The sequence below is a fragment of the Scyliorhinus torazame genome, chromosome 11 (assembly GCF_047496885.1).
Source record: "Scyliorhinus torazame isolate Kashiwa2021f chromosome 11, sScyTor2.1, whole genome shotgun sequence".
NCBI lineage: Eukaryota > Metazoa > Chordata > Chondrichthyes > Carcharhiniformes > Scyliorhinidae > Scyliorhinus > Scyliorhinus torazame.
This window is the reverse complement of record NC_092717.1, coordinates 180,821,996-180,846,014: the sequence shown is the minus strand read 5'-3', so window position 1 is coordinate 180,846,014 and position 24,019 is coordinate 180,821,996. Positions and strand designations below refer to the sequence as shown.

Here is a 24,019-nt window from a genome sequence, read left to right as displayed (position 1 = left end):
TCCTGAATGGCCTTCCAGACAAAGTCAGCAAATAGGTGCATTTGCAAGGTTCGCTAAGGCAGAATTGAGTGTTTGTCTGAAATTGCAATGCAAGGAGGAGGGAAAGCTTTGATCTGCAGTTTGCATCATGAAACGTTGAATTGAAAGTAGCACAGACTCCTGCTATGGAGTTCTGTTAATGGCTCAAAGTCTCACATAGCAGCAACATGCAGAGTGAGATGAAGCGTCAAATCGCTAATGGCATGTGGGAAATAACCAGAAAAGAACACCTGCATGCGACCTCTCCTTCGATAGCTCAGCTGGTAGAGCGGAGGACTGTAGATCATTCAAACTGATATCCCTAGGTCACTGGTTCAATTCTGGCTCGAAGGAAGCTCCCCTTCCCTTTTTCAACAAAAAACATTCCAAGCGCAACTAAACACATGACACCCATTCAAACTCTTCTCTTTACAATACTCCTTTGCATATTCATCTACAGGCGCAGCAGCCCTTCTTTTCATTTTTCAAAACGCCCAGAACCTGGATCTTTGCATTCTCTTCGGCACCTGCTGGCCACCAGGGTATTCCTTTGGCTACAATGCATCCAAACTCCCAGAACACAATTCAAAGTACAAGTAGAAATCTGTCAGTCGGACACACCTCCTCACTGCCCCTGCACAGTCATCCCAGCAGCAACTTTCAGCTCGTGTCTAATTCAATCCATATCATTGCACTCTTGGCTGCTTCTGACATCATCCGAATTGAAATCCCTTCAGATGAAGCTCACCCGTTGCTTTGAAGACTTGCTGATGGAGACAAGCGTCTACTGTATTTGGGCAGCAGGCTAACACTAGCAGGACTTCCCTGCTGATCTCCGAGCCACTTGGAGATAGGCGTGCAGCGTAGCCAGTGAAGCAAGTCATTGTGCGTTGTGCCATGATGCAGTGAATTACATCAACTTCTAGACCCTGCGCTTTTATTGTGAGAGGCAGTCCATTATTCTATTCCTATTACCAGTCAAGCTCATCTCTTCTTTTGGCCAGGTCACACAGCTCCAAGTTTATAATGTGCTGTTGCACACAAATTGGAGGGAGTTTAAAATTTACAGACAGTTGCAACTATGAAGATTATTGAATTTTAGCAAGCGTCAAAGATGCACAGCCGAGGCAATTAAGGAAATTAAATGTGTGCATGATCTGCCCCTATCTCTGAGGTTGATTGAATGTCTTTCAAATGGAAAGTCAGTCACTCAGCTCACTGACATGTGAGGGCATCTCCTGAATGGCCTTCCAGACAAAGTCAGCAAATAGGTGCATTTGCAAGGTTCGCTATGGCAGAATTGAGTGTTTGTCTGAAATTGCAATGCAAGGAGGAGGGAAAGCTTTGATCTGCAGTTTGCATCATGAAACGTTTCATTGAAAGTAGCACAGACTCTTGCTATGGAGTTCTGTTAATGGCTCAAAGTCTCACATAGCAGCAACATGCAGAGTGAGATGAAGCGTCAAATCGCTAATGGCATGTGAGAAATAACCAGAAAAGAACAACTGCACATGGCCTCTCCTTCGATAGCTCAGCTGGTAGAGCGGAGGACTGTAGATCATTCAAACTGACATCCTTAGGTCGCTGGTTCAATTCCGGCTCGAAGGAAGCTCCCCTTCCCTTTTTCAACAAACAACATTCCAAGCGCAACTAAACGCATGACACCCATTCAAACTCTTCTCTTTACATTACTCCTTCGCATATTCATCTACAGGTGCAGCAGCCCTTCTTTTCATTTTTCAAAACGCCCAGAACCTGGATCTTTGCATTCTCTTCGGCACCTGCTGGCCACCAGGGTATTCCTTTCACTACAATGCATCCAAACTCCCAGAACACAATTCAAAGTACAGTAGACATCTGTCAGTCGGACACACCTCCTCATTGCCCTTGCACAGTCATCCCAGCAGCAACTTTCAGCTCGTGTCTAATTCAATCCACATCATTGCACTTTCGGCTGCTACTGTCATCATCTAAATTGAAATCCCTTCAAATGAAGCTCACCCGTTGCTTTGAGGACTTGCTGATGGAGACAAGCGTCTACTGTATGTGGGCAGCAGGCTGACACTAGCAGGACTTCCCTGCTGATCTCCGAGACACATGGAGATAGGTGTGCAGCGTATCCAGTGAAGCAAGTCATTGTGCGTTGTGCCATGATGCTGTGAATTACTTCACCTTCTAGACCCTGCGCTTTTATTGTGAGAGGCAGTCCATAATTCTATTCCTATTACCAGTCAAGCTCACCACTTCTTTTGGCCAGGTCACACAGCTCCAAGTTAAGAATGTGCTGTTGCACACAAATTGGAGGGAGATTAAAATTTACAGACAGTTGCAACTATGAAGATTATTGAATTTTAGCAAGCGTCAAAGATGCACAGCCGAGGCAATTAAGGAAATTAAATGTGTGCATGATCTGCCCCTATCTCTGAGGTTGAATGAATGTCTTTCAAATAGAAAGTCAGTCACTCAGCTCACTGACGTCTAAGGGGTTCTCCTGAATGGCCTTCCAGACAAAGTCAGCAAATAGGTGCATTTGCAAGGTTCGCTAAGGCAGAATTGAGTGTTTGTCTGAAATTGCAATGCAAGGAGGAGGGAAAGCTTTGATCTGCAGTTTGCATCATGAAACGTTGAATTGAAAGTAGCACAGACTCCTGCTATGGAGTTCTGTTAATGGCTCAAAGTCTCACATAGCAGCAACATGCAGAGTGAGATGAAGCGTCAAATCGCTAATGGCATGTGGGAAATAACCAGAAAACAACACCTGCATGCGACCTCTCCTTCGATAGCTCAGCTGGTAGAGTGGAGGACTATAGATCATTCAAACTGATATCCCTAGATCACTGGTTCAATTCTGGCTCGAAGGAAGCTCCCCTTCCCTTTTTCAACAAAAAACATTCCAAGCGCAACTAAACACATGACACCCATTCAAACTCTTCTCTTTACAATACTCCTTTGCATATTCATCTACAGGCGCAGCAGCCCTTCTTTTCATTTTTCAAAACGCCCAGAACCTGGCTCTTTGCATTCTCTTCGGCACCTGCTGGCCACCAGGGTATTCCTTTGGCTACAATGCATCCAAACTCCCAGAACACAATTCAAAGTACAAGTAGAAATCTGTCAGTCGGACACACCTCCTCACTGCCCCTGCACAGTCATCCCAGCAGCAACTTTCAGCTCGTGTCTAATTCAATCCATATCATTGCACTCTTGGCTGCTTCTGACATCATCCGAATTGAAATCCCTTCAGATGAAGCTCACCGTTGCTTTGAAGACTTGCTGATGGAGACAAGCGTCTACTGTATTTGGGCAGCAGGCTGACACTAGCAGGACTTCCCTGCTGATCTCCGAGCCACTTGGAGATAGGCGTGCAGCGTAGCCAGTGAAGCAAGTCATTGTGCGTTGTGCCATGATGCAGTGAATTACATCAACTTCTAGACCCTGCGCTTTTATTGTGAGAGGCAGTCCATTATTCTATTCCTATTACCAGTCAAGCTCATCTCTTCTTTTGGCCAGGTCACACAGCTCCAAGTTTATAATGTGCTGTTGCACACAAATTGGAGGGAGTTTAAAATTTACAGACAGTTGCAACTATGAAGATTATTGAATTTTAGCAAGCGTCAAAGATGCACAGCCGAGGCAATTAAGGAAATTAAATGTGTGCATGATCTGCCCCTATCTCTGAGGTTGATTGAATGTCTTTCAAATGGAAAGTCAGTCACTCAGCTCACTGACATGTGAGGGCATCTCCTGAATGGCCTTCCAGACAAAGTCAGCAAATAGGTGCATTTGCAAGGTTCGCTATGGCAGAATTGAGTGTTTGTCTGAAATTGCAATGCAAGGAGGAGGGAAAGCTTTGATCTGCTGTTTGCATCATGAAACGTTTCATTGAAAGTAGCACAGACTCTTGCTATGGAGTTCTGTTAATGGCTCAAAGTCTCACATAGCAGCAACATGCAGAGTGAGATGAAGCGTCAAATCGCTAATGGCATGTGGGAAATAACCAGAAAAGAACAACTGCACATGGCCTCTCCTTCGATAGCTCAGCTGGTAGAGCGGAGGACTGTAGATCATTCAAACTGACATCCTTAAGTCGCTGGTTCAATTCCGGCTCGAAGGAAGCTCCCCTTCCCTTTTTCAACAAACAACATTCCAAGCGCAACTAAACGCATGACACGCATTCAAACTCTTCTCTTTACATTACTCCTTCGCATATTCATCTACAGGCGCAGCAGCCCTTCTTTTCATTTTTCAAAACGCCCAGAACCTGGATCTTTGCATTCTCTTCGGCACCTGCTGGCCACCAGGGTATTCCTTTCACTACAATGCATCCAAACTCCCAGAACACAATTCAAAGTACAGTAGACATCTGTCAGTCGGACACACCTCCTCATTGCCCTTGCACAGTCATCCCAGCAGCAACTTTCAGCTCGTGTCTAATTCAATCCACATCATTGCACTTTCGGCTGCTACTGTCATCATCTAAATTGAAATCCCTTCAAATGAAGCTCACCCGTTGCTTTGAGGACTTGCTGATGGAGACAAGCGTCTACTGTATGTGGGCAGCAGGCTGACACTAGCAGGACTTCCCTGCTGATCTCCGAGACACATGGAGATAGGTGTGCAGCGTATCCAGTGAAGCAAGTCATTGTGCGTTGTGCCATGATGCTGTGAATTACTTCACCTTCTAGACCCTGCGCTTTTATTGTGAGAGGCAGTCCATAATTCTATTCCTATTACCAGTCAAGCTCACCACTTCTTTTGGCCAGGTCACACAGCTCCAAGTTAAGAATGTGCTGTTGCACACAAATTGGAGGGAGATTAAAATTTACAGACAGTTGCAACTATGAAGATTATTGAATTTTAGCAAGCGTCAAAGATGCACAGCCGAGGCAATTAAGGAAATTAAATGTGTGCATGATCTGCCCCTATCTCTGAGGTTGAATGAATGTCTTTCAAATAGAAAGTCAGTCACTCAGCTCACTGACGTCTAAGGGGTTCTCCTGAATGGCCTTCCAGACAAAGTCAGCAAATAGGTGCATTTGCAAGGTTCGCTAAGGCAGAATTGAGTGTTTGTCTGAAATTGCAATGCAAGGAGGAGGGAAAGCTTTGATCTGCAGTTTGCATCATGAAACGTTGAATTGAAAGTAGCACAGACTCCTGCTATGGAGTTCTGTTAATGGCTCAAAGTCTCACATAGCAGCAACATGCAGAGTGAGATGAAGCGTCAAATCGCTAATGGCATGTGGGAAATAACCAGAAAACAACACCTGCATGCGACCTCTCCTTCGATAGCTCAGCTGGTAGAGTGGAGGACTATAGATCATTCAAACTGATATCCCTAGATCACTGGTTCAATTCTGGCTCGAAGGAAGCTCCCCTTCCCTTTTTCAACAAAAAACATTCCAAGCGCAACTAAACACATGACACCCATTCAAACTCTTCTCTTTACAATACTCCTTTGCATATTCATCTACAGGCGCAGCAGCCCTTCTTTTCATTTTTCAAAACGCCCAGAACCTGGCTCTTTGCATTCTCTTCGGCACCTGCTGGCCACCAGGGTATTCCTTTGGCTACAATGCATCCAAACTCCCAGAACACAATTCAAAGTACAAGTAGAAATCTGTCAGTCGGACACACCTCCTCACTGCCCCTGCACAGTCATCCCAGCAGCAACTTTCAGCTCGTGTCTAATTCAATCCATATCATTGCACTCTTGGCTGCTTCTGACATCATCCGAATTGAAATCCCTTCAGATGAAGCTCACCGTTGCTTTGAAGACTTGCTGATGGAGACAAGCGTCTACTGTATTTGGGCAGCAGGCTGACACTAGCAGGACTTCCCTGCTGATCTCCGAGCCACTTGGAGATAGGCGTGCAGCGTAGCCAGTGAAGCAAGTCATTGTGCGTTGTGCCATGATGCAGTGAATTACATCAACTTCTAGACCCTGCGCTTTTATTGTGAGAGGCAGTCCATTATTCTATTCCTATTACCAGTCAAGCTCATCTCTTCTTTTGGCCAGGTCACACAGCTCCAAGTTTATAATGTGCTGTTGCACACAAATTGGAGGGAGTTTAAAATTTACAGACAGTTGCAACTATGAAGATTATTGAATTTTAGCAAGCGTCAAAGATGCACAGCCGAGGCAATTAAGGAAATTAAATGTGTGCATGATCTGCCCCTATCTCTGAGGTTGATTGAATGTCTTTCAAATGGAAAGTCAGTCACTCAGCTCACTGACATGTGAGGGCATCTCCTGAATGGCCTTCCAGACAAAGTCAGCAAATAGGTGCATTTGCAAGGTTCGCTATGGCAGAATTGAGTGTTTGTCTGAAATTGCAATGCAAGGAGGAGGGAAAGCTTTGATCTGCAGTTTGCATCATGAAACGTTGAATTGAAAGTAGCACAGACTCTTGCTATGGAGTTCTGTTAATGGCTCAAAGTCTCACATAGCAGCAACATGCAGAGTGAGATGAAGCGTCAAATCGCTAATGGCATGTGAGAAATAACCAGAAAAGAACAACTGCACATGGCCTCTCCTTCGATAGCTCAGCTGGTAGAGCGGAGGACTGTAGATCATTCAAACTGACATCCTTAAGTCGCTGGTTCAATTCCGGCTCGAAGGAAGCTCCCCTTCCCTTTTTCAACAAACAACATTCCAAGCGCAACTAAACGCATGACACGCATTCAAACTCTTCTCTTTACATTACTCCTTCGCATATTCATCTACAGGCGCAGCAGCCCTTCTTTTCATTTTTCAAAACGCCCAGAACCTGGATCTTTGCATTCTCTTCGGCACCTGCTGGCCACCAGGGTATTCCTTTCACTACAATGCATCCAAACTCCCAGAACACAATTCAAAGTACAGTAGACATCTGTCAGTCGGACACACCTCCTCATTGCCCTTGCACAGTCATCCCAGCAGCAACTTTCAGCTCGTGTCTAATTCAATCCACATCATTGCACTTTCGGCTGCTACTGTCATCATCTAAATTGAAATCCCTTCAAATGAAGCTCACCCGTTGCTTTGAGGACTTGCTGATGGAGACAAGCGTCTACTGTATGTGGGCAGCAGGCTGACACTAGCAGGACTTCCCTGCTGATCTCCGAGACACATGGAGATAGGTGTGCAGCGTATCCAGTGAAGCAAGTCATTGTGCGTTGTGCCATGATGCTGTGAATTACTTCACCTTCTAGACCCTGCGCTTTTATTGTGAGAGGCAGTCCATAATTCTATTCCTATTACCAGTCAAGCTCACCACTTCTTTTGGCCAGGTCACACAGCTCCAAGTTAAGAATGTGCTGTTGCACACAAATTGGAGGGAGATTAAAATTTACAGACAGTTGCAACTATGAAGATTATTGAATTTTAGCAAGCGTCAAAGATGCACAGCCGAGGCAATTAAGGAAATTAAATGTGTGCATGATCTGCCCCTATCTCTGAGGTTGAATGAATGTCTTTCAAATAGAAAGTCAGTCACTCAGCTCACTGACGTCTAAGGGGTTCTCCTGAATGGCCTTCCAGACAAAGTCAGCAAATAGGTGCATTTGCAAGGTTCGCTAAGGCAGAATTGAGTGTTTGTCTGAAATTGCAATGCAAGGAGGAGGGAAAGCTTTGATCTGCAGTTTGCATCATGAAACGTTGAATTGAAAGTAGCACAGACTCCTGCTATGGAGTTCTGTTAATGGCTCAAAGTCTCACATAGCAGCAACATGCAGAGTGAGATGAAGCGTCAAATCGCTAATGGCATGTGGGAAATAACCAGAAAAGAACACCTGCATGCGACCTCTCCTTCGATAGCTCAGCTGGTAGAGCGGAGGACTGTAGATTATTCAAACTGATATCCCTAGGTCACTTGTTCAATTCTGGCTCGAAGGAAGCTCCCCTTCCCTTTTTCAACAAAAAACATTCCAAGCGCAACTAAACACATGACACCCATTCAAACTCTTCTCTTTACAATACTCCTTTGCATATTCATCTACAGGCGCAGCAGCCCTTCTTTTCATTTTTCAAAACGCCCAGAACCTGGCTCTTTGCATTCTCTTCGGCACCTGCTGGCCACCAGGGTATTCCTTTGGCTACAATGCATCCAAACTCCCAGAACACAATTCAAAGTACAAGTAGAAATCTGTCAGTCGGACACACCTCCTCACTGCCCCTGCACAGTCATCCCAGCAGCAACTTTCAGCTCGTGTCTAATTCAATCCATATCATTGCACTCTTGGCTGCTTCTGTCATCCTCCAAATTGAAATCCCTTCAGATGAAGCTCACCCGTTGCTTTGAAGACTTGCTGATGGAGACAAGCGTCTACTGTATGTGGACAGCAGGCTGACACTAGCAGGACTTCCCTGCTGATCTCCGAGCCACTTGGAGATAGGCGTGCAGCGTAGCCAGTGAAGCAAGTCATTGTGCGTTGTGCCATGATGCAGTGAATTACATCAACTTCTAGACCCTGCGCTTTTATTGTGAGAGGCAGTCCATTATTCTATTCCTATTACCAGTCAAGCTCATCTCTTCTTTTGGCCAGGTCACACAGCTCCAAGTTTATAATGTGCTGTTGCACACAAATTGGAGGGAGTTTAAAATTTACAGACAGTTGCAACTATGAAGATTATTGAATTTTAGCGAGCGTCAAAGATGCACAGCCGAGGCAATTAAGGAAATTAAATGTGTGCATGATCTGCCCCTATCTCTGAGGTTGATTGAATGTCTTTCAAATGGAAAGTCAGTCACTCAGCTCACTGACATGTGAGGGCATCTCCTGAATGGCCTTCCAGACAAAGTCAGCAAATAGGTGCATTTGCAAGGTTCGCTATGGCAGAATTGAGTGTTTGTCTGAAATTGCAATGCAAGGAGGAGGGAAAGCTTTGATCTGCAGTTTGCATCATGAAACGTTGAATTGAAAGTAGCACAGACTCTTGCTATGGAGTTCTGTTAATGGCTCAAAGTCTCACATAGCAGCAACATGCAGAGTGAGATGAAGCGTCAAATCGCTAATGGCATGTGAGAAATAACCAGAAAAGAACAACTGCATGTGGCCTCTCCTTCGATAGCTCAGCTGGTAGAGCGGAGGACTGTAGATCATTCAAACTGACATCCTTAGGTCGCTGGTTCAATTCCGGCTCGAAGGAAGCTCCCCTTCCCTTTTTCAACAAACAACATTCCAAGCGCAACTAAATGCATGACACGCATTCAAACTCTTCTCTTTACATTGCTCCTTCGCATATTCATCTACAGGTGCAGCAGCCCTTCTTTTCATTTTTCAAAACGCCCAGAACCTGGATCTTTGCATTCTCTTCGGCACCTGCTGGCCACCAGGGTATTCCTTTCACTACAATGCATCCAAACTCCCAGAACACAATTCAAAGTACAAGTAGACATCTGTCAGTCGGACACACCTCCTCATTGCCCCTGCACAGTCATCCCAGCAGCAACTTTCAGCTCGTGTCTAATTCAATCCACATCATTGCACTTTCGGCTGCTACTGTCATCAGGCGAATTGAAATCCCTTCAGATGAAGCTCACCCGTTGCTTTGAGGACTTGCTGATGGAGACAAGCGTCTACTGTATGTGGGCAGCAGGCTGACACTAGCAGGACTTCCCTGCTGATCTCCGAGACACATGGAGATAGGTGTGCAGCGTATCCAGTGAAGCAAGTCATTGTGCGTTGTGCCATGATGCTGTGAATTACTTCACCTTCTAGACCCTGCGCTTTTATTGTGAGAGGCAGTCCATAATTCTATTCCTATTACCAGTCAAGCTCACCACTTCTTTTGGCCAGGTCACACAGCTCCAAGTTAAGAATGTGCTGTTGCACACAAATTGGAGGGAGATTAAAATTTACAGACAGTTGCAACTATGAAGATTATTGAATTTTAGCAAGCGTCAAAGATGCACAGCCGAGGCAATTAAGGAAATTAAATGTGTGCATGATCTGCCCCTATCTCTGAGGTTGAATGAATGTCTTTCAAATAGAAAGTCAGTCACTCAGCTCACTGACGTCTAAGGGGTTCTCCTTAATGGCCTTCCAGACAAAGTCAGCAAATAGGTGCATTTGCAAGGTTCGCTAATGCAGAATTGAGTGTTTGTCTGAAATTGCAATGCAAGGAGGAGGGAAAGCTTTGATCTGCAGTTTGCATCATGAAACGTTGAATTGAAAGTAGCACAGACTCCTGCTATGGAGTTCTGTTAATGGCTCAAAGTCTCACATAGCAGCAACATGCAGAGTGAGATGAAGCGTCAAATCGCTAATGGCATGTGGGAAATAACCAGAAAAGAACACCTGCATGCGACCTCTCCTTCGATAGCTCAGCTGGTAGAGCGGAGGACTGTAGATCATTCAAACTGATATCCCTAGGTCACTGGTTCAATTCTGGCTCGAAGGAAGCTCCCCTTCCCTTTTTCAACAAAAAACATTCCAAGCGCAACTAAACACATGACACCCATTCAAACTCTTCTCTTTACAATACTCCTTTGCATATTCATCTACAGGCGCAGCAGCCCTTCTTTTCATTTTTCAAAACGCCCAGAACCTGGCTCTTTGCATTCTCTTCGGCACCTGCTGGCCACCAGTGTATTCCTTTGGCTACAATGCATCCAAACTCCCAGAACACAATTCAAAGTACAAGTAGAAATCTGTCAGTCGGACACACCTCCTCACTGCCCCTGCACAGTCATCCCAGCAGCAACTTTCAGCTCGTGTCTAATTCAATCCATATCATTGCACTCTTGGCTGCTTCTGTCATCATCCAAATTGAAATCCCTTCAGATGAAGCTCACCCGTTGCTTTGAAGACTTGCTGATGGAGACAAGCGTCTACTGTATTTGGGCAGCAGGCTGACACTAGCAGGACTTTCCTGCTGATCTCCGAGCCACTTGGAGATAGGCGTGCAGCGTAGCCAGTGAAGCAAGTCATTGTGCGTTGTGCCATGATGCAGTGAATTACATCAACTTCTAGACCCTGCGCTTTTATTGTGAGAGGCAGTCCATTATTCTATTCCTATTACCAGTCAAGCTCATCTCTTCTTTTGGCCAGGTCACACAGCTCCAAGTTTATAATGTGCTGTTGCACACAAATTGGAGGGAGTTTAAAATTTACAGACAGTTGCAACTATGAAGATTATTGAATTTTAGCAAGCGTCAAAGATGCACAGCCGAGGCAATTAAGGAAATTAAATGTGTGCATGATCTGCCCCTATCTCTGAGGTTGATTGAATGTCTTTCAAATGGAAAGTCAGTCACTCAGCTCACTGACATGTGAGGGCATCTCCTGAATGGCCTTCCAGACAAAGTCAGCAAATACGTGCATTTGCAAGGTTCGCTATGGCAGAATTGAGTGTTTGTCTGAAATTGCAATGCAAGGAGGAGGGAAAGCTTTGATCTGCAGTTTGTATCATGAAACGTTTCATTGAAAGTAGCACAGACTCTTGCTATGGAGTTCTGTTAATGGCTCAAAGTCTCACATAGCAGCAAAATGCAGAGTGAGATGAAGCGTCAAATCGCTAATGGCATGTGAGAAATAACCAGAAAAGAACAACTGCACGTGGCCTCTCCTTCGATAGCTCAGCTGGTAGAGCGGAGGACTGTAGATCATTCAAACTGACATCCTTAGGTCGCTGGTTCAATTCCGGCTCGAAGGAAGCTCCCCTTCCCTTTTTCAACAAACAACATTCCAAGCGCAACTAAACGCATGACACGCATTCAAACTCTTCTCTTTACATTACTCCTTCGCATATTCATCTACAGGCGCAGCAGCCCTTCTTTTCATTTTTCAAAACGCCCAGAACCTGGATCTTTGCATTCTCTTCGGCACCTGCTGGCCACCAGGGTATTCCTTTCACTACAATGCATCCAAACTCCCAGAACACAATTCAAAGTACAAGTAGACATCTGTCAGTCGGACACACCTCCTCATTGCCCCTGCACAGTCATCCCAGCAGCAACTTTCAGCTCGTGTCTAATTCAATCCACATCATTGCACTCTCGGCTGCTACTGTCATCATCTAAATTGAAATCCCTTCAAATGAAGCTCACCCGTTGCTTTGAGGACTTGCTGATGGAGACAAGCGTCTACTGTATGTGGGCAGCAGGCTGACACTAGCAGGACTTCCCTGCTGATCTCCGAGACACATGGAGATAGGTGTGCAGCGTATCCAGTGAAGCAAGTCATTGTGCGTTGTGCCATGATGCTGTGAATTCCTTCACCTTCTAGACCCTGCGTTTTTATTGTGAGAGGCAGTCCATAATTCTATTCCTATTACCAGTCAAGCTCACCACTTATTTTGGCCAGGTCACAGAGCTCCAAGTTAAGAATGTGCTGCTGCACACAAATTGGAGGGAGATTAAAATTTACAGACAGTTGCAACTATGAAGATTATTGAATTTTAGCAAGCGTCAAAGATGCACAGCCGAGGCAATTAAGGAAATTAAATGTGTGCATGATCTGCCCCTATCTCTGAGGTTGAATGAATGTCTTTCAAATAGCAAGTCAGTCACTCAGCTCACTGACATGTGAGGGCATCTCCTGAATGGCCTTCCAGACAAAGTCAGCAAATAGGTGCATTTGCAAGGTTCGCTAAGGCAGAATTGAGTGTTTGTCTGAAATTGCAATGCAAGGAGGAGGGAAAGCTTTGATCTGCAGTTTGCATCATGAAACGTTGAATTGAAAGTAGCACAGACTCTTGCTATGGAGTTCTGTTAATGGCTCAAAGTCTCACATAGCAGCAACATGCAGAGTGAGATGAAGCGTCAAATCGCTAATGGCATGTGAGAAATAACCAGAAAAGAACAACTGCACGTGGCCTCTCCTTCGATAGCTCAGCTGGTAGAGCGGAGGACTGTAGATTATTCAAACTGACATCCTTAGGTCGCTGGTTCAATTCCGGCTCGAAGGAAGCTCCCCTTCCCTTTTTCAACAAACAACATTCCAAGCGCAACTAAACGCATGACACGCATTCAAACTCTTCTCTTTACATTACTCCTTCGCATATTCATCTACAGGTGCAGCAGCCCTTATTTTCATTTTTCAAAACGCCCAGAACCTGGATCTTTGCATTCTCTTCGGCACCTGCTGGCCACCAGGGTATTCCTTTGGCTACAATGCATCCAAACTCCCAGAACACAATTCAAAGTACAAGTAGAAATCTGTCAGTCGGACACACCTCCTCACTGCCCCTGCACAGTCATCCCAGCAGCAACTTTCAGCTCGTGTCTAATTCAATCCATATCATTGCACTCTTGGCTGCTTCTGACATCATCCGAATTGAAATCCCTTCAGATGAAGCTCACCCGTTGCTTTGAAGACTTGCTGATGGAGACAAGCGTCTACTGTATTTGGGCAGCAGGCTAACACTAGCAGGACTTCCCTGCTGATCTCCGAGCCACTTGGAGATAGGCGTGCAGCGTAGCCAGTGAAGCAAGTCATTGTGCGTTGTGCCATGATGCAGTGAATTACATCAACTTCTAGACCCTGCGCTTTTATTGTGAGAGGCAGTCCATTATTCTATTCCTATTACCAGCCAAGCTCATCTCTTCTTTTGGCCAGGTCACACAGCTCCAAGTTTATAATGTGCTGTTGCACACAAATTGGAGGGAGTTTAAAATTTACAGACAGTTGCAACTATGAAGATTATTGAATTTTAGCAAGCGTCAAAGATGCACAGCCGAGGCAATTAAGGAAATTAAATGTGTGCATGATCTGCCCCTATCTCTGAGGTTGATTGAATGTCTTTCAAATGGAAAGTCAGTCACTCAGCTCACTGACATGTGAGGGCATCTCCTGAATGGCCTTCCAGACAAAGTCAGCAAATAGGTGCATTTGCAAGGTTCGCTATGGCAGAATTGAGTGTTTGTCTGAAATTGCAATGCAAGGAGGAGGGAAAGCTTTGATCTGCAGTTTGCATCATGAAACGTTTCATTGAAAGTAGCACAGACTCTTGCTATGGAGTTCTGTTAATGGCTCAAAGTCTCACATAGCAGCAACATGCAGAGTGAGATGAAGCGTCAAATCGCTAATGGCATGTGAGAAATAACCAGAAAAGAACAACTGCGCGTGGCCTCTCCTTCGATAGCTCAGCTGGTAGAGCGGAGGACTGTAGATCATTCAAACTGACATCCTTAGGTCGCTGGTTCAATTCCGGCTCGAAGGAAGCTCCCCTTCCCTTTTTCAACAAACAACATTCCAAGCGCAACTAAACGCATGACACCCATTCAAACTCTTCTCTTTACATTACTCCTTCGCATATTCATCTACAGGTGCAGCAGCCCTTCTTTTCATTTTTCAAAACGCCCAGAACCTGGATCTTTGCATTCTCTTCGGCACCTGCTGGCCACCAGGGTATTCCTTTCACTACAATGCATCCAAACTCCCAGAACACAATTCAAAGTACAGTAGACATCTGTCAGTCGGACACACCTCCTCATTGCCCTTGCACAGTCATCCCAGCAGCAACTTTCAGCTCGTGTCTAATTCAATCCACATCATTGCACTTTCGGCTGCTACTGTCATCATCTAAATTGAAATCCCTTCAAATGAAGCTCACCCGTTGCTTTGAGGACTTGCTGATGGAGACAAGCGTCTACTGTATGTGGGCAGCAGGCTGACACTAGCAGGACTTCCCTGCTGATCTCCGAGACACATGGAGATAGGTGTGCAGCGTATCCAGTGAAGCAAGTCATTGTGCGTTGTGCCATGATGCTGTGAATTACTTCACCTTCTAGACCCTGCGCTTTTATTGTGAGAGGCAGTCCATAATTCTATTCCTATTACCAGTCAAGCTCACCACTTCTTTTGGCCAGGTCACACAGCTCCAAGTTAAGAATGTGCTGTTGCACACAAATTGGAGGGAGATTAAAATTTACAGACAGTTGCAACTATGAAGATTATTGAATTTTAGCAAGCGTCAAAGATGCACAGCCGAGGCAATTAAGGAAATTAAATGTGTGCATGATCTGCCCCTATCTCTGAGGTTGAATGAATGTCTTTCAAATAGAAAGTCAGTCACTCAGCTCACTGACGTCTAAGGGGTTCTCCTGAATGGCCTTCCAGACAAAGTCAGCAAATAGGTGCATTTGCAAGGTTCGCTAAGGCAGAATTGAGTGTTTGTCTGAAATTGCAATGCAAGGAGGAGGGAAAGCTTTGATCTGCAGTTTGCATCATGAAACGTTGAATTGAAAGTAGCACAGACTCCTGCTATGGAGTTCTGTTAATGGCTCAAAGTCTCACATAGCAGCAACATGCAGAGTGAGATGAAGCGTCAAATCGCTAATGGCATGTGGGAAATAACCAGAAAACAACACCTGCATGCGACCTCTCCTTCGATAGCTCAGCTGGTAGAGTGGAGGACTATAGATCATTCAAACTGATATCCCTAGATCACTGGTTCAATTCTGGCTCGAAGGAAGCTCCCCTTCCCTTTTTCAACAAAAAACATTCCAAGCGCAACTAAACACATGACACCCATTCAAACTCTTCTCTTTACAATACTCCTTTGCATATTCATCTACAGGCGCAGCAGCCCTTCTTTTCATTTTTCAAAACGCCCAGAACCTGGCTCTTTGCATTCTCTTCGGCACCTGCTGGCCACCAGGGTATTCCTTTGGCTACAATGCATCCAAACTCCCAGAACACAATTCAAAGTACAAGTAGAAATCTGTCAGTCGGACACACCTCCTCACTGCCCCTGCACAGTCATCCCAGCAGCAACTTTCAGCTCGTGTCTAATTCAATCCATATCATTGCACTCTTGGCTGCTTCTGACATCATCCGAATTGAAATCCCTTCAGATGAAGCTCACCGTTGCTTTGAAGACTTGCTGATGGAGACAAGCGTCTACTGTATTTGGGCAGCAGGCTGACACTAGCAGGACTTCCCTGCTGATCTCCGAGCCACTTGGAGATAGGCGTGCAGCGTAGCCAGTGAAGCAAGTCATTGTGCGTTGTGCCATGATGCAGTGAATTACATCAACTTCTAGACCCTGCGCTTTTATTGTGAGAGGCAGTCCATTATTCTATTCCTATTACCAGTCAAGCTCATCTCTTCTTTTGGCCAGGTCACACAGCTCCAAGTTTATAATGTGCTGTTGCACACAAATTGGAGGGAGTTTAAAATTTACAGACAGTTGCAACTATGAAGATTATTGAATTTTAGCAAGCGTCAAAGATGCACAGCCGAGGCAATTAAGGAAATTAAATGTGTGCATGATCTGCCCCTATCTCTGAGGTTGATTGAATGTCTTTCAAATGGAAAGTCAGTCACTCAGCTCACTGACATGTGAGGGCATCTCCTGAATGGCCTTCCAGACAAAGTCAGCAAATAGGTGCATTTGCAAGGTTCGCTATGGCAGAATTGAGTGTTTGTCTGAAATTGCAATGCAAGGAGGAGGGAAAGCTTTGATCTGCAGTTTGCATCATGAAACGTTTCATTGAAAGTAGCACAGACTCTTGCTATGGAGTTCTGTTAATGGCTCAAAGTCTCACATAGCAGCAACATGCAGAGTGAGATGAAGCGTCAAATCGCTAATGGCATGTGAGAAATAACCAGAAAAGAACAACTGCACATGGCCTCTCCTTCGATAGCTCAGCTGGTAGAGCGGAGGACTGTAGATCATTCAAACTGACATCCTTAAGTCGCTGGTTCAATTCCGGCTCGAAGGAAGCTCCCCTTCCCTTTTTCAACAAACAACATTCCAAGCGCAACTAAACGCATGACACGCATTCAAACTCTTCTCTTTACATTACTCCTTCGCATATTCATCTACAGGCGCAGCAGCCCTTCTTTTCATTTTTCAAAACGCCCAGAACCTGGATCTTTGCATTCTCTTCGGCACCTGCTGGCCACCAGGGTATTCCTTTCACTACAATGCATCCAAACTCCCAGAACACAATTCAAAGTACAGTAGACATCTGTCAGTCGGACACACCTCCTCATTGCCCTTGCACAGTCATCCCAGCAGCAACTTTCAGCTCGTGTCTAATTCAATCCACATCATTGCACTTTCGGCTGCTACTGTCATCATCTAAATTGAAATCCCTTCAAATGAAGCTCACCCGTTGCTTTGAGGACTTGCTGATGGAGACAAGCGTCTACTGTATGTGGGCAGCAGGCTGACACTAGCAGGACTTCCCTGCTGATCTCCGAGACACATGGAGATAGGTGTGCAGCGTATCCAGTGAAGCAAGTCATTGTGCGTTGTGCCATGATGCTGTGAATTACTTCACCTTCTAGACCCTGCGCTTTTATTGTGAGAGGCAGTCCATAATTCTATTCCTATTACCAGTCAAGCTCACCACTTCTTTTGGCCAGGTCACACAGCTCCAAGTTAAGAATGTGCTGTTGCACACAAATTGGAGGGAGATTAAAATTTACAGACAGTTGCAACTATGAAGATTATTGAATTTTAGCAAGCGTCAAAGATGCACAGCCGAGGCAATTAAGGAAATTAAATGTGTGCATGATCTGCCCCTATCTCTGAGGTTGAATGAATGTCTTTCAAATAGAAAGTCAGTCACTCAGCTCACTGACGTCTAAGGGGTTCTCCTGAATGGCCTTCCAGACAAAGTCAGCAAATAGGTGCATTTGCAAGGTTCGCTAAGGCAGAATTGAGTGTTTGTCTGAAATTGCAATGCAAGGAGGAGGGAAAGCTTTGATCTGCAGTTTGCATCATGAAACGTTGAATTGAAAGTAGCACAGACTCCTGCTATGGAGTTCTGTTAATGGCTCAAAGTCTCACATAGCAGCAACATGCAGAGTGAGATGAAGCGTCAAATCGCTAATGGCATGTGGGAAATAACCAGAAAACAACACCTGCATGCGACCTCTCCTTCGATAGCTCAGCTGGTAGAGTGGAGGACTATAGATCATTCAAACTGATATCCCTAGATCACTGGTTCAATTCTGGCTCGAAGGAAGCTCCCCTTCCCTTTTTCAACAAAAAACATTCCAAGCGCAACTAAACACATGACACCCATTCAAACTCTTCTCTTTACAATACTCCTTTGCATATTCATCTACAGGCGCAGCAGCCCTTCTTTTCATTTTTCAAAACGCCCAGAACCTGGCTCTTTGCATTCTCTTCGGCACCTGCTGGCCACCAGGGTATTCCTTTGGCTACAATGCATCCAAACTCCCAGAACACAATTCAAAGTACAAGTAGAAATCTGTCAGTCGGACACACCTCCTCACTGCCCCTGCACAGTCATCCCAGCAGCAACTTTCAGCTCGTGTCTAATTCAATCCATATCATTGCACTCTTGGCTGCTTCTGACATCATCCGAATTGAAATCCCTTCAGATGAAGCTCACCGTTGCTTTGAAGACTTGCTGATGGAGACAAGCGTCTACTGTATTTGGGCAGCAGGCTGACACTAGCAGGACTTCCCTGCTGATCTCCGAGCCACTTGGAGATAGGCGTGCAGCGTAGCCAGTGAAGCAAGTCATTGTGCGTTGTGCCATGATGCAGTGAATTACATCAACTTCTAGACCCTGCGCTTTTATTGTGAGAGGCAGTCCATTATTCTATTCCTATTACCAGTCAAGCTCATCTCTTCTTTTGGCCAGGTCACACAGCTCCAAGTTTATAATGTGCTGTTGCACACAAATTGGAGGGAGTTTAAAATTTACAGACAGTTGCAACTATGAAGATTATTGAATTTTAGCAAGCGTCAAAGATGCACAGCCGAGGCAATTAAGGAAATTAAATGTGTGCATGATCTGCCCCTATCTCTGAGGTTGATTGAATGTCTTTCAAATGGAAAGTCAGTCACTCAGCTCACTGACATGTGAGGGCATCTCCTGAATGGCCTTCCAGACAAAGTCAGCAAATAGGTGCATTTGCAAGGTTCGCTATGGCAGAATTGAGTGTTTGTCTGAAATTGCAATGCAAGGAGGAGGGAAAGCTTTGATCTGCAGTTTGCATCATGAAACGTTTCATTGAAAGTAGCACAGACTCTTGCTATGGAGTTCTGTTAATGGCTCAAAGTCTCACATAGCAGCAACATGCAGAGTGAGATGAAGCGTCAAATCGCTAATGGCATGTGAGAAATAACCAGAAAAGAACAACTGCACATGGCCTCTCCTTCGATAGCTCAGCTGGTAGAGCGGAGGACTGTAGATCATTCAAACTGACATCCTTAAGTCGCTGGTTCAATTCCGGCTCGAAGGAAGCTCCCCTTCCCTTTTTCAACAAACAACATTCCAAGCGCAACTAAACGCATGACACGCATTCAAACTCTTCTCTTTACATTACTCCTTCGCATATTCATCTACAGGCGCAGCAGCCCTTCTTTTCATTTTTCAAAACGCCCAGAACCTGGATCTTTGCATTCTCTTCGGCACCTGCTGGCCACCAGGGTATTCCTTTCACTACAATGCATCCAAACTCCCAGAACACAATTCAAAGTACAGTAGACATCTGTCAGTCGGACACACCTCCTCATTGCCCTTGCACAGTCATCCCAGCAGCAACTTTCAGCTCGTGTCTAATTCAATCCACATCATTGCACTTTCGGCTGCTACTGTCATCATCTAAATTGAAATCCCTTCAAATGAAGCTCACCCGTTGCTTTGAGGACTTGCTGATGGAGACAAGCGTCTACTGTATGTGGGCAGCAGGCTGACACTAGCAGGACTTCCCTGCTGATCTCCGAGACACATGGAGATAGGTGTGCAGCGTATCCAGTGAAGCAAGTCATTGTGCGTTGTGCCATGATGCTGTGAATTACTTCACCTTCTAGACCCTGCGCTTTTATTGTGAGAGGCAGTCCATAATTCTATTCCTATTACCAGTCAAGCTCACCACTTCTTTTGGCCAGGTCACACAGCTCCAAGTTAAGAATGTGCTGTTGCACACAAATTGGAGGGAGATTAAAATTTACAGACAGTTGCAACTATGAAGATTATTGAATTTTAGCAAGCGTCAAAGATGCACAGCCGAGGCAATTAAGGAAATTAAATGTGTGCATGATCTGCCCCTATCTCTGAGGTTGAATGAATGTCTTTCAAATAGAAAGTCAGTCACTCAGCTCACTGACGTCTAAGGGGTTCTCCTGAATGGCCTTCCAGACAAAGTCAGCAAATAGGTGCATTTGCAAGGTTCGCTAAGGCAGAATTGAGTGTTTGTCTGAAATTGCAATGCAAGGAGGAGGGAAAGCTTTGATCTGCAGTTTGCATCATGAAACGTTGAATTGAAAGTAGCACAGACTCCTGCTATGGAGTTCTGTTAATGGCTCAAAGTCTCACATAGCAGCAACATGCAGAGTGAGATGAAGCGTCAAATCGCTAATGGCATGTGGGAAATAACCAGAAAAGAACACCTGCATGCGACCTCTCCTTCGATAGCTCAGCTGGTAGAGCGGAGGACTGTAGCTCATTCAAACTGATATCCCTAGGTCACTGGTTCAATTCTGGCTCGAAGGAAGCTCCCCTTCCCTTTTTCAACAAAAAACATTCCAAGCGCAACTAAACACATGACACCCATTCAAACTCTTCTCTTTACAATACTCCTTTGCATATTCATCTACAGGCGCAGCAGCCCTTCTTTTCATTTTTCAAAACGCCCAGAACCTGGCTCTTTGCATTCTCTTCGGCACCTGCTGGCCACCAGGGTATTCCTTTGGCTACAATGCATCCAAACTCCCAGAACACAATTCAAAGTACAAGTAGAAATCTGTCAGTCGGACACACCTCCTCACTGCCCCTGCACAGTCATCCCAGCAGCAACTTTCAGCTCGTGTCTAATTCAATCCATATCATTGCACTCTTGGCTGCTTCTGTCATCCTCCAAATTGAAATCCCTTCAGATGAAGCTCACCCGTTGCTTTGAAGACTTGCTGATGGAGACAAGCGTCTACTGTATGTGGACAGCAGGCTGACACTAGCAGGACTTCCCTGCTGATCTCCGAGCCACTTGGAGATAGGCGTGCAGCGTAGCCAGTGAAGCAAGTCATTGTGCGTTGTGCCATGATGCAGTGAATTACATCAACTTCTAGACCCTGCGCTTTTATTGTGAGAGGCAGTCCATTATTCTATTCCTATTACCAGTCAAGCTCATCTCTTCTTTTGGCCAGGTCACACAGCTCCAAGTTTATAATGTGCTGTTGCACACAAATTGGAGGGAGTTTAAAATTTACAGACAGTTGCAACTATGAAGATTATTGAATTTTAGCGAGCGTCAAAGATGCACAGCCGAGGCAATTAAGGAAATTAAATGTGTGCATGATCTGCCCCTATCTCTGAGGTTGATTGAATGTCTTTCAAATGGAAAGTCAGTCACTCAGCTCACTGACATGTGAGGGCATCTCCTGAATGGCCTTCCAGACAAAGTCAGCAAATAGGTGCATTTGCAAGGTTCGCTATGGCAGAATTGAGTGTTTGTCTGAAATTGCAATGCAAGGAGGAGGGAAAGCTTTGATCTGCAGTTTGCATCATGAAACGTTTCATTGAAAGTAGCACAGACTCTTGCTATGGAGTTCTGTTAATGGCTCAAAGTCTCACATAGCAGCAACATGCAGAGTGAGATGAAGCGTCAAATCGCTAATGGCATGTGAGAAATAACCAGAAAAGAACAACTGCACGTGGCCTCTCCTTCGATAGCTCAGCTGGTAGAGCGGAGGACTGTAGATCATTCAAACTGACATCCTTAGGTCGCTGGTTCAATTCCGGCTCGAAGGAAGCTCCCCTTCCCTTTTTCAACAAACAACATTCCAAGCGCAACTAAACGCATGACACGCATTCAAACTCTTCTCTTTACATTGCTCCTTCGCATATTCATCTACAGGTGCAGCAGCCCTTCTTTTCATTTTTCAAAACGCCCAGAACCTGGATCTTTGCATTCTCTTCGGCACCTGCTGGCCACCAGGGTATTCCTTTCACTACAATGCATCCAAACTCCCAGAACACAATTCAAAGTACAAGTAGACATCTGTCAGTCGGACACACCTCCTCATTGCCCCTGCACAGTCATCCCAGCAGCAACTTTCAGCTCGTGTCTAATTCAATCCACATCATTGCACTTTCGGCTGCTACTGTCATCAGGCGAATTGAAATCCCTTCAGATGAAGCTCACCCGTTGCTTTGAGGACTTGCTGATGGAGACAAGCGTCTACTGTATGTGGGCAGCAGGCTGACACTAGCAGGACTTCCCTGCTGATCTCCGAGACACATGGAGATAGGTGTGCAGCGTATCCAGTGAAGCAAGTCATTGTGCGTTGTGCCATGATGCTGTGAATTACTTCACCTTCTAGACCCTGCGCTTTTATTGTGAGAGGCAGTCCATAATTCTATTCCTATTACCAGTCAAGCTCACCACTTCTTTTGGCCAGGTCACACAGCTCCAAGTTAAGAATGTGCTGTTGCACACAAATTGGAGGGAGATTAAAATTTACAGACAGTTGCAACTATGAAGATTATTGAATTTTAGCAAGCGTCAAAGATGCACAGCCGAGGCAATTAAGGAAATTAAATGTGTGCATGATCTGCCCCTATCTCTGAGGTTGAATGAATGTCTTTCAAATAGAAAGTCAGTCACTCAGCTCACTGACGTCTAAGGGGTTCTCCTTAATGGCCTTCCAGACAAAGTCAGCAAATAGGTGCATTTGCAAGGTTCGCTAATGCAGAATTGAGTGTTTGTCTGAAATTGCAATGCAAGGAGGAGGGAAAGCTTTGATCTGCAGTTTGCATCATGAAACGTTGAATTGAAAGTAGCACAGACTCCTGCTATGGAGTTCTGTTAATGGCTCAAAGTCTCACATAGCAGCAACATGCAGAGTGAGATGAAGCGTCAAATCGCTAATGGCATGTGGGAAATAACCAGAAAAGAACACCTGCATGCGACCTCTCCTTCGATAGCTCAGCTGGTAGAGCGGAGGACTGTAGATCATTCAAACTGATATCCCTAGGTCACTGGTTCAATTCTGGCTCGAAGGAAGCTCCCCTTCCCTTTTTCAACAAAAAACATTCCAAGCGCAACTAAACACATGACACCCATTCAAACTCTTCTCTTTACAATACTCCTTTGCATATTCATCTACAGGCGCAGCAGCCCTTCTTTTCATTTTTCAAAACGCCCAGAACCTGGCTCTTTGCATTCTCTTCGGCACCTGCTGGCCACCAGTGTATTCCTTTGGCTACAATGCATCCAAACTCCCAGAACACAATTCAAAGTACAAGTAGAAATCTGTCAGTCGGACACACCTCCTCACTGCCCCTGCACAGTCATCCCAGCAGCAACTTTCAGCTCGTGTCTAATTCAATCCATATCATTGCACTCTTGGCTGCTTCTGTCATCATCCAAATTGAAATCCCTTCAGATGAAGCTCACCCGTTGCTTTGAAGACTTGCTGATGGAGACAAGCGTCTACTGTATTTGGGCAGCAGGCTGACACTAGCAGGACTTCCCTGCTGATCTCCGAGCCACTTGGAGATAGGCGTGCAGCGTAGCCAGTGAAGCAAGTCATTGTGCGTTGTGCCATGATGCAGTGAATTACATCAACTTCTAGACCCTGCGCTTTTATTGTGAGAGGCAGTCCATTATTCTATTCCTATTACCAGTCAAGCTCATCTCTTCTTTTGGCCAGGTCACACAGCTCCAAGTTTATAATGTGCTGTTGCACACAAATTGGAGGGAGTTTAAAATTTACAGACAGTTGCAACTATGAAGATTATTGAATTTTAGCAAGCGTCAAAGATGCACAGCCGAGGCAATTAAGGAAATTAAATGTGTGCATGATCTGCCCCTATCTCTGAGGTTGATTGAATGTCTTTCAAATGGAAAGTCAGTCACTCAGCTCACTGACATGTGAGGGCATCTCCTGAATGGCCTTCCAGACAAAGTCAGCAAATACGTGCATTTGCAAGGTTCGCTATGGCAGAATTGAGTGTTTGTCTGAAATTGCAATGCAAGGAGGAGGGAAAGCTTTGATCTGCAGTTTGCATCATGAAACGTTGAATTGAAAGTAGCACAGACTCTTGCTATGGAGTTCTGTTAATGGCTCAAAGTCTCACATAGCAGC

General features: G+C 45.1%; 10 non-coding genes across 10 annotated transcripts; all 10 read left to right on the top strand.

Moving 5' to 3' along the window:
- The first annotated feature begins 1,538 nt into the window (after positions 1–1,538).
- Positions 1,539–1,626, top strand: trnay-gua (transfer RNA tyrosine (anticodon GUA)). Its single transcript is given in 2 exon segments — positions 1,539–1,575; positions 1,591–1,626. It is a non-coding gene; the product is annotated as a tRNA-Tyr (tRNA).
- Positions 1,627–4,044: 2,418 nt separating this feature from the next.
- Positions 4,045–4,132, top strand: trnay-gua (transfer RNA tyrosine (anticodon GUA)). The gene is given in 2 exon segments: positions 4,045–4,081; positions 4,097–4,132. It is a non-coding gene; the product is annotated as a tRNA-Tyr (tRNA).
- A 2,418-nt stretch (positions 4,133–6,550) lies between these two features.
- Positions 6,551–6,638, top strand: trnay-gua (transfer RNA tyrosine (anticodon GUA)). Its single transcript is given in 2 exon segments — positions 6,551–6,587; positions 6,603–6,638. It is a non-coding gene; the product is annotated as a tRNA-Tyr (tRNA).
- A 2,419-nt stretch (positions 6,639–9,057) lies between these two features.
- On the top strand, positions 9,058–9,145 carry trnay-gua (transfer RNA tyrosine (anticodon GUA)). The gene is given in 2 exon segments: positions 9,058–9,094; positions 9,110–9,145. It is a non-coding gene; the product is annotated as a tRNA-Tyr (tRNA).
- A 2,420-nt stretch (positions 9,146–11,565) lies between these two features.
- Positions 11,566–11,653, top strand: trnay-gua (transfer RNA tyrosine (anticodon GUA)). Its single transcript is given in 2 exon segments — positions 11,566–11,602; positions 11,618–11,653. It is a non-coding gene; the product is annotated as a tRNA-Tyr (tRNA).
- A 1,166-nt stretch (positions 11,654–12,819) lies between these two features.
- Positions 12,820–12,907, top strand: trnay-gua (transfer RNA tyrosine (anticodon GUA)). Its single transcript is given in 2 exon segments — positions 12,820–12,856; positions 12,872–12,907. It is a non-coding gene; the product is annotated as a tRNA-Tyr (tRNA).
- Positions 12,908–14,073: 1,166 nt separating this feature from the next.
- On the top strand, positions 14,074–14,161 carry trnay-gua (transfer RNA tyrosine (anticodon GUA)). The gene is given in 2 exon segments: positions 14,074–14,110; positions 14,126–14,161. It is a non-coding gene; the product is annotated as a tRNA-Tyr (tRNA).
- A 2,418-nt stretch (positions 14,162–16,579) lies between these two features.
- Positions 16,580–16,667, top strand: trnay-gua (transfer RNA tyrosine (anticodon GUA)). Its single transcript is given in 2 exon segments — positions 16,580–16,616; positions 16,632–16,667. It is a non-coding gene; the product is annotated as a tRNA-Tyr (tRNA).
- A 2,418-nt stretch (positions 16,668–19,085) lies between these two features.
- trnay-gua (transfer RNA tyrosine (anticodon GUA)) lies at positions 19,086–19,173 on the top strand. The gene is given in 2 exon segments: positions 19,086–19,122; positions 19,138–19,173. It is a non-coding gene; the product is annotated as a tRNA-Tyr (tRNA).
- A 2,419-nt stretch (positions 19,174–21,592) lies between these two features.
- Positions 21,593–21,680, top strand: trnay-gua (transfer RNA tyrosine (anticodon GUA)). Its single transcript is given in 2 exon segments — positions 21,593–21,629; positions 21,645–21,680. It is a non-coding gene; the product is annotated as a tRNA-Tyr (tRNA).
- The last annotated feature ends 2,339 nt before the right edge of the window (positions 21,681–24,019 follow it).